Below are 8786 nucleotides of genomic sequence, written 5' to 3'. Positions count from 1 at the left end.
GCGTTAAATATCGCATGCGATTAATCGTGCAGCCCTAATTATAATCTAATAATCTTGTTCGGTGATTTCCAAAAATGCTTTTTAGCTAGGCAGCTCACTAGGTTTGCATACATGGGTCCTCTATTTCTCATTCTTAATACATTGTTGTGTGCTTTCCATCTGACTTTCTCCCTCCATCATTCTCTCACTCTTTCATCCTTTCAGCGGCATGCTTTCTCTTTCTTTTTCACTCGTCACTGGATTAGTCAAAGGTTATTTTCCCAGCTGACTGATCTTGGCACGATGGAGCGTTCACACCTCAGCGGTCCCGTTCAGTGCCAAAACCCAAATTCATGCACAAGTGTCACACTAATGAAGATGGAACGTGGGCCTAGTGCCATGAAGTAAATGTGTGTGTCACAAGCTAAATGTGTTTATTTGTGTGTGTGTTTCCCCCAACAGGCTTGTTAGAGAGAGCAGTCTCCTGCCTGCTATCTTTCAAGTCATAGAGGTAAGTGTGCTTCTGAGCCTTCTGGTTTCCTCACTCTCTGTTTGCTTGATTCATTTATTGCCTTGGGTTTTCTGCTCTGACTTCGGTAAGCAATGGAATTACCAGAAAATGATGAACTTTATGGAAATCAGAAAACACTATATTGGAAAAATTGGCTATGTTGCAGAAATGCGTCGAAGTATTTAAAAAGGAATAGATTGGTAGAATTTTATCAGTCCTAGACGGACCTTCACTATTTTGGTAATTTAAAGGCATAATTCACTCAAAAATAAACTTCCGTCATTATTTACTGACTCCCATTTCCATTCTAAACCCTTATGCTGTGTATGTATGTATGTATTCATTCATTCATTCAGTCGTTCGTTCGTTCGGAAGCATCTTCACACAGTTCTTTTCCTTATTATCACAGTTCATAGTGTATTTCTCGTGGCTTGTGTGTTGCAGTCTTCTAAAGCCCAAAAGATAGCTTTTTATGAGAAATAGAAGGACATTATATCATTATTTGCTTGAAAAACTTCACTGCATCCCCTACACAGAAACCAGAAATGGCATTTTGACTGTCATTTTAGAATCTGAGCACTAATGAAATTAGAGCTTCAATGGAAGGGGCAATTTTTAGAAAGTTTATATTAAAAATTAAACATTATTAATGTATTAATTCCAGAAAAAAAATGTTAATCACTTTTCAAATTGACTAATAAATAGACATTTCTGAAACAGTTTAATTGATGTTTAAAAAAATGTAATTATATGTAACAATAGAAATTCAAATAAATAAATCACTTTCCAAACTCATGAATAAAACTGCATTTTCGGAACACAAATATTTTTGATGAATTCCGAGAACTCTCTGACCCTCCCATAGACAGCAAGGATCCTAACACGATCAAGGCTCAGAAACGTAGCAAGAAGAGCATTAAAATAATCCATGTGACATTAGTGGTTCAACCGTAATTTTACGAAGCTACGAGAATATTTTTGTGCGCAAAGAAAACAAAAATAATGACTTTATTCAACAATTCGTCTCTTCCGTGTCACCCTAGCGCCATTTTGGAGAGTATCACATGCGTAAACAACGTATGCAATGTATGTATGCGGATGTAAACAACGTATCTGCGTACATAAGTCGCACGTTGTTTACGTATGTGATACTCTCCAAAATGTCGCTATAGGGTGACGCGAAGGAGACGAATGACGAGACGGACGATATGAGGGTGAGTAATTAATGATAGAATTTTCATTTTTGGTTGAACTATCCCTTTAAGGTGTTGTAATAATTGTGTAATTAAAATTTTTATTTAATTTACATTCAAAATGTTAGTTAAATGTAACAAGCAGATTCCAGGTTTGGAACAACATGTCAGTAAGTAAATGATGACAGATTTCATTTTTGGATGACCTAATCCTTTAACAAAACATGGTAAAATATGTTATAGTTAAAAAAAAAAAAGTTAAAAATACTGGTAATTTAGCCTTAGATATGGTGTGTGCGTATGGTTGTGTGTAACAGCCAGACCTTTCCCTTTGAGCATGTTCCCATCCCAGTATCCATTGAGTTATTATGTAAATGAGGCAGTGGGGGTTTGACCTATCAGAGTGCAATGTGTAATTGGGTTGCAGAGTTAATGAAGTGTGGATGTGAGGCCTTTTCAACAGCAGGTTACATTCTCATTAGAGTGGACCCTACATCGACTGTTAATAGTCAACACACCCCACCTCCTCGAAAAACAGACAATCACACATACATACTTATTTACAGCAGGCCAAAGTGAACAGCAGAGCTGAGCAAAAATATGCTTTAGATTTAGATTTGATTTTTTTCTTATAATTTTTGAAGCTTTCTGGTAAATGGTCATTGTTGAGCAGCCCAGCAGCAATCCAGAGCCAACAGATTTTCAAGAAGTATCCCATGATTGAACCTTTGATGTTCCATTACCTGAAGTGAAAAATTACCATTAGATTAAAACCACTTTTCAAGGTTAATGTAAGATATAATCCCAGAATGTCTCATGCACTGTAATTTAATTTTCCAAAGGATATACTTTTCCATCAGCCAAGCTAACCAAATAAAGCTCACAGTCTTAAGTATTGGATTATAGGGCAATTTATATGCAAAAATTATAGAAAAATTATAAGCCAAACAGTGAACACAACATTTTACAATAAGGCACCAATAGTTAAAGCCCACATGAAATCAAAATTGACACTATTTACTTTGTTAGCACACATCTGTGCCAAAGTTATTCCACTGAAAAATTTCATTAAAATCTTTTATTAAAATCTGAAAAATGTCTTCCACTCTGGAATGGCATTCTTTCTCTCATGATGTCACTCTGACAACTAATTAATAAAAATGCAGCTGTTCTTATGTTAGCTCAGGTGCATTAAAAATATTAACAGATAGAAATTTAGATTTTAATAATGTATTAGTAAATGCTGAAATTAACATTAACAAAGATTAAGAAATGCTGTATTTTTCATTGTTAACTAATGAAACTAATGTAAACAAATGGAATTTTATTGTAAAAAGTTACCAATATTATTAGCATGTAAACATTAAAGTCAAACATTATGCGGGAAAACATGAATACAACATTACATCTGAAAGTCAAAATCAGTGGTGCACCTCTTTACCATAATCTTGTCAGGCAGAATATTTATTATCCATGCTCTACAGATTATTTCCCCAAAATGCTCTGCAGTGAGCTGATTGCACATCTGTTATCTTCATCTACCCGTTTTCTTTCTCTTATGCACTGACCTGTGGTCTGTATCACATTTGCTGAAGTTTTCTGTGTCAACGAGGTGGGCTTCATCTCAGACCTGTAACGTTCATCTGTGCTTGTCTTATTTCTCACAGTTACAGTGTTTGCTTTGGAAATTCCCTCAGCAGTAGTGAGGCAGTTAAGTCCTATTTTATTTGGTCAGTTGCTGATGTCTGGCAGGAGATTCAATCAAACAGCAGGAGAAGATCATTCAGTTTTAATATGGCAGGAAAATCACCAAAAATTTCAAAGTGTGATATTTTCATATTGATAAATTCATAAAATTTTAGCTCCACCTCAGGAGATAATTTATGAACTATTTGGTAAGGATGTGCCGATATAAAATTCTGACCATTATCGATTACAAGATCGTTAGTTGTGATTATTAAATCAGGTATTAGTGTTGCTAGTTCCCATACCAGGGATAAGGTTTTGTGTGTGTGTGTGTGTGTGTGTGTCTGTTATGATATGAACAGGTCTTGCGATAAATGAGATGTAGACTGTTATACTACAATACCATGTGAAAGACCAATGCTTTTCTTGTGAATAGTCACGACTAAAGGTCAATGTTAGGCAAGATTCACAGCTGAATGGCTGCATATCCTTTAGCTGTGACTATATTCATGCTACAGCACAGCCTTTAGTCACTTCAAAGAAAAAAATTCAAAGGTTTGAGGTTATTTAGTTTTTAGTCGTTCTATTCATACAGTAATCTGAAAAAAAAGAAAACAAAATGATCAAGGTTTCCACAAAAAAAAAAAGTATAAAATATTAAGCAGCACCACCGTTTTCAGCTGTCATAGTAATAAGACATGTTTCTTGAATGCCAAAAAATTGGTATCGCCATTGCAGAATTGTATTTTAAAATATATTAAAATTGTAAACAGTTAATTTAAATTGTAATAATATTTGCCAATATTACAGTTTTTTTTTGGTTTTTTTTGCATTGTTTTTTGCATTTTGATCAAATAAATGCAGACTTGGTGAGCATAAGAGACTCAAAAATATAGGATAGATAGGCCAAACTGAACTTGTTTCAACCATTCCAATCAGAGAGCTGCCCAGTGTCTGAGTCTCAGTGTAATTCAGATGCGGTCCATTCATCCTCATGAGCCCTGAGAGGACATGAAAGGAAGCCGAGGACTCTAATGAACAAGAGATCACTAATGAACAAGGAGAGAGAGCGGTTTGTCTGACTTCTTTGGCCATCTCAGCGAGCTAGTGAGACGTTAGCTACAGCCTCACATCCCCTTTAATCCCAATCCCTCAATACTGCTGCCCTTCCAGTTCACAATCTGTCCTCCGCACAGAGGTTTGGGCCTGTTTGCTATAACAAGCGAAAGGATTACCGCTTACTGAACATTTGAATTGTGTTAATGTGCTGAGGCGAGTCTTCTCAGTGTAGCCCAAATCCCAAAGCGCCTTATTGGTCGAAACTTTCAAGAAGAGAAAAAAGAGTAATACTGATGACAAAGGCTGAGTTGTTTAATGTATATCCAGCCCATTCAGCTCTTCCAAGATTATGCTAGGAATCAGTTTGCAATTGTAAAACTCACATGTCAAACAGAATGTCATGTGCAGTTTTTCTTCGAAACTGTAAAACCCAGTTTATTTAAAAGAATGTATGAAAATCCTGTGATTTATTTGACCGTCTTTTAGGTCAGACTTTTCTTGAGTCACTTAAATATCAAGGCAGACATTAACAATTTAAAGAAAGAAAGAACACTTTCAGGTAGTGTCATTGTATGGTATCGCTGAGGGAAAACTTTAATTAATTACTCCAACACTGCTTGCTTCAGTTTAACTGCCATGGCTTTCTGTTGAATGTGACCTGTCAGTATAGATCGGACCGGAAAAAGAAACCATTAATGTTCTTGAGAGCCGAGATATGCTCACAGCCACACTTTCTGAGCAAGAAAAGTGCACTGAAAGCTTTTAGCTGTTCTTGTCAATCTAAGGAGCAGAAATAAAAGGAGGAGGCTGTTTTTAATGTACTGTAGTAATAGAAATGACAGTGTTCTGAATATTTCCCCTTTAATGTGGTGTGTCAAGAGGAGAATTGTAAAACCATTTGTCATACCTCTAAGTTAAATAAAATATGAAATAAAATTATTATTTATTTAATCAATAAAATGGGATTATCCAGGTCACTGGTTGTAGGAAACTGTTCAGAGGGATAACTACCATGTTAATGCATAGCTATAGGAATAATAATTTGATGTAAATGCTGGATGGAATGCTGATCCTGTTCCAAATTCAGATATGGGCAAGGCCAATGCGAGGGGTCAAGGTTTTACTGGTTAGCGTGGCCCCATTAGCCTCCACTGATAGATGTTGTAATTATACCAGCTGGCAGTAAAAAGCATCGTTGAATCAATCAATTAATCAATAAATAAATTAATTCTAGCAACAAATCACAGATATTATATTGAAACCGATGTTTTACCATGCACTGTAAAAAAAAAAAAAAATCCAACTTTCGAAAAGTTTTACTAACAAATGTAAAAAAAAAAAAAAAAAGTAGCCTGAGCAAAGAATTTTTAGTTGGAGTCAGTTTAATTTGTTGTGTGAACCGAACAGAAATACTCTAAACATGTCGCTAGCAAAAGTTTTGTTTACCTTACTTAGATACTCAAGTGTTGTTTTTCACAACATATCCAAATGTTCTCCTAACTTTTCAAATTGAGTCATCTGAACAAACATTTTTACATTGAACGATATTGCACAAGTTCCCAGCATGCATTGCAGCTTGAAAACATTTTATGTTAATTATTATTAAAATAATATAGCTGTAAGCAGCGATTACCAGGGTTCTAGCGCCTAAGGCATTTAGGCAAATAAGGAAAAAGACATGACATATTATTTAGCAAAGGCTGTACCAACGTAAATCAATGATTTAAAAAGCATTTTTTGGCAAATCCAGGTAATTTACCATAGAAATATGGTTGTGGTCTAAGCCCCTTAAAACTTTGCGTGCTTGTTTAGAATCACCTGTCGCATGTGCTCAGCAGGTTTCGTGAAGTTTTGAGTTTTCCTTTAGGCTTTATAGGATTTTGGGTAAATTTGGACAGGCCCCTTTTCTAAACGACCCCGTTATAGCTTCCCAAAGGGCAAATTTCTAAATTTGTTTGATCATTATTGGCCTAGAGAGTCCAGAGAATTGTACTGCAGTGTTTTTTTTTCTTCCAGATTGAGCGAAAAACCTAGGACTAGTTCGCAAAAGTAGGTTTTTTACATCTTCTCAATCATTTAATAAACGATTCAATTGACAGCAGTGGTTGTAGAGGCAAAGTGGTCCGGAATGAGGAGTTCTATCGTATGAAATGAATATTGTGCGTATGTGTGAAAAACCTAAAGCTCTACTTATAAATGAACCAATTCAAAACGAAAGAAAATACTCCCTGATTATGTAATCTGTATGAAGGTTGCATTTCTCTCTAAAGACGCGCACTCTGTGGTACTGTGGAGATGAGAGTCAGCACCCTGAATTTCATCTTGTAGCCGACAAGAAAACATTAGTTTATTAATAAATAATTAAAATTTCTTCTTTTTTTCATAAATATTTGACTACTTCTGCCTGTGCTTTGTGCCTAACTTAATGCGTGTGCTTGAGTGCGGAATATATTAAGGCTCATTATGGATTAGTAGACGGTTAATTTAATATAAACCTGGGATGTTGAATAATGATTTAAATGAACGACTACTAGTTACTAGAAAAATCTTAAGTGGGGGCAGCCCTGTTAAATACCCTCTATACATCTCTGTTAAAGTTTTTAAAGCATTTTATTCATGTTTGCATAAATTCTGCTTTCAGAGCGGTCCATAACGAAGAGATGCCTTCTTTATGCACCAAGAGCTTGTAACACTCCAAAGAGAAAGGAAAATTTGAAATCGCATCATATGACCTCTTTAACATTGATTTTTTCCTCTGAAACACAAAAATTAAAATTTAAATAAAATCACTATTTTATGTTTTGTGAATGGTCAACCCTTCTCCATTCTGCAGATATTGTTGCTTCTGGTTTTTGGATTGTAAATCACAGAAATTCTACAAAATATGTTGTCTCCAAAAAACTTGGGTCTTTTTTGTCACGTCCGTAACGCATTTGTATTTCCCAAATCTAAAATATAAAACACGTTCACGTGCCGCGAGGGCAGGTGTTGTCATGCCACTGGGGCTGAGATATGGATGCTGTCCTAGGCAGCCTGCACTCACAGCAGCCCCGCCCCCACTCTTTTTATTTATTATTTTCTCGCAGCCCCACTTGCAGTGTTGCTAGCCGTTCCGTATAATACGGAATTGTCCCGTATTTAAGGCATCAAAGAAGCGTCCCGTATGAAAGCTATAGCCTACGGAACGCAGTTTGTCCCGTATTTGCAAGCGATCAATCCTCTGCCGTCTACTCCTGCTTCATAGCGAGCGGGAATCCACGTTTTGATATTGCCCAATCAGTTTTGGAATGCAAACAATTTATTGATCATGAGCCAACATCCAGCATTCAATCAAAGCATTCAATCTACCTGAGGGAAGTTAATACTGTTGAATAGAGAAAAAAATAGGTAAAAAAAATCATCAACTTCTAGCCAATTGGGTTTGTACAAATCCAAGGACCAGAAGTAGCCCACACTCTCTAAGTTTTCTTTAATTGAAAAATATGCATTTTCATTCATTCATAGGCTATATAGTTGCAATAAAATTTTAGTTCAAAAATTTCAGTGCCATTTTAAAAAAAATGCTTTATTGACTGATGTTTCATAGACGTTCAGTTGTTATGCTTTCAAAATTCATGCCATTTGTATGTATGCAATTTCACAGTATTTTCACCTCCTAAATTACTACAATACTTGAGCAGTCTCAATTCTGTAATGGCATAATTTACTCAGGCCGATGACATTAAAATTATTTTTAGGATAATTGTACATAAATAGGTTAAGCAAAACAAATGTGATTATTTCTGAGAACTTTTTAGTCAGACATTATGGTACAGTACAAATATTTTGAGCTTCCCTTATTCTGTCCCTTATTTTCTTATAAAGAATCACAATTGTCCCTTATTTTCCATTTCTGAAGTTAATTGGCAACCCTAATGATGACGTAATTATCTTTTGACTCCTACAACAGAGGTACCTTGCTAAAAAAAACTGTCAGATGTTGAAGATATAAACAAAATATCATAATTTCAGTCAGTTTGCAAACTTTCCCTTTGCGACACCTGGCAGTAGTTTTGTGAACAACTTCAACAAGCGACTGACTTGCAGTTAACGACATAGCCCTGCGGTGGCAGTAGTAGTCATTTTGGTTGTCTACCTACTGTACACTAGGGCTGCACAATAAATCGCATGTGATATTTAACGTGCATCTTGTCAGTAAAGCCGTTCTTTAATCAGAGGTAAATCTCCATCACGTGCTGGCTTTCACATGGAGCAGCATTAACTACACAGAGCCGTTGTTCATTGACGAGCTGCGCAAAACATGCGCAAAATATGATCGTGGTTTTGCGCAACTCGTCAGTGAACAACGGCTCTGTGTC

General features: G+C 35.9%; 1 long non-coding RNA gene across 1 annotated transcript in view; it reads left to right on the top strand.

Annotated features, from left to right (window-relative positions):
• The window catches only part of LOC107702033 (uncharacterized), a 29811-nt gene that overhangs the window by 15655 nt on the left and 5370 nt on the right, over positions 1–8786 (top strand). The window contains exon 2 of the long non-coding RNA XR_001635724.1: positions 442–490. This is a non-coding gene — a long non-coding RNA (uncharacterized LOC107702033). The remainder of the gene's footprint in view (positions 1–441; positions 491–8786) is intronic.

The sequence above is a fragment of the Sinocyclocheilus anshuiensis genome, unplaced genomic scaffold, assembly GCF_001515605.1.
Source record: "Sinocyclocheilus anshuiensis isolate Anshui unplaced genomic scaffold, SAMN03320099.WGS_v1.1 scaffold1817, whole genome shotgun sequence".
NCBI lineage: Eukaryota > Metazoa > Chordata > Actinopteri > Cypriniformes > Cyprinidae > Sinocyclocheilus > Sinocyclocheilus anshuiensis.
This window is presented reverse-complemented; position numbering and strand designations above follow the sequence as displayed.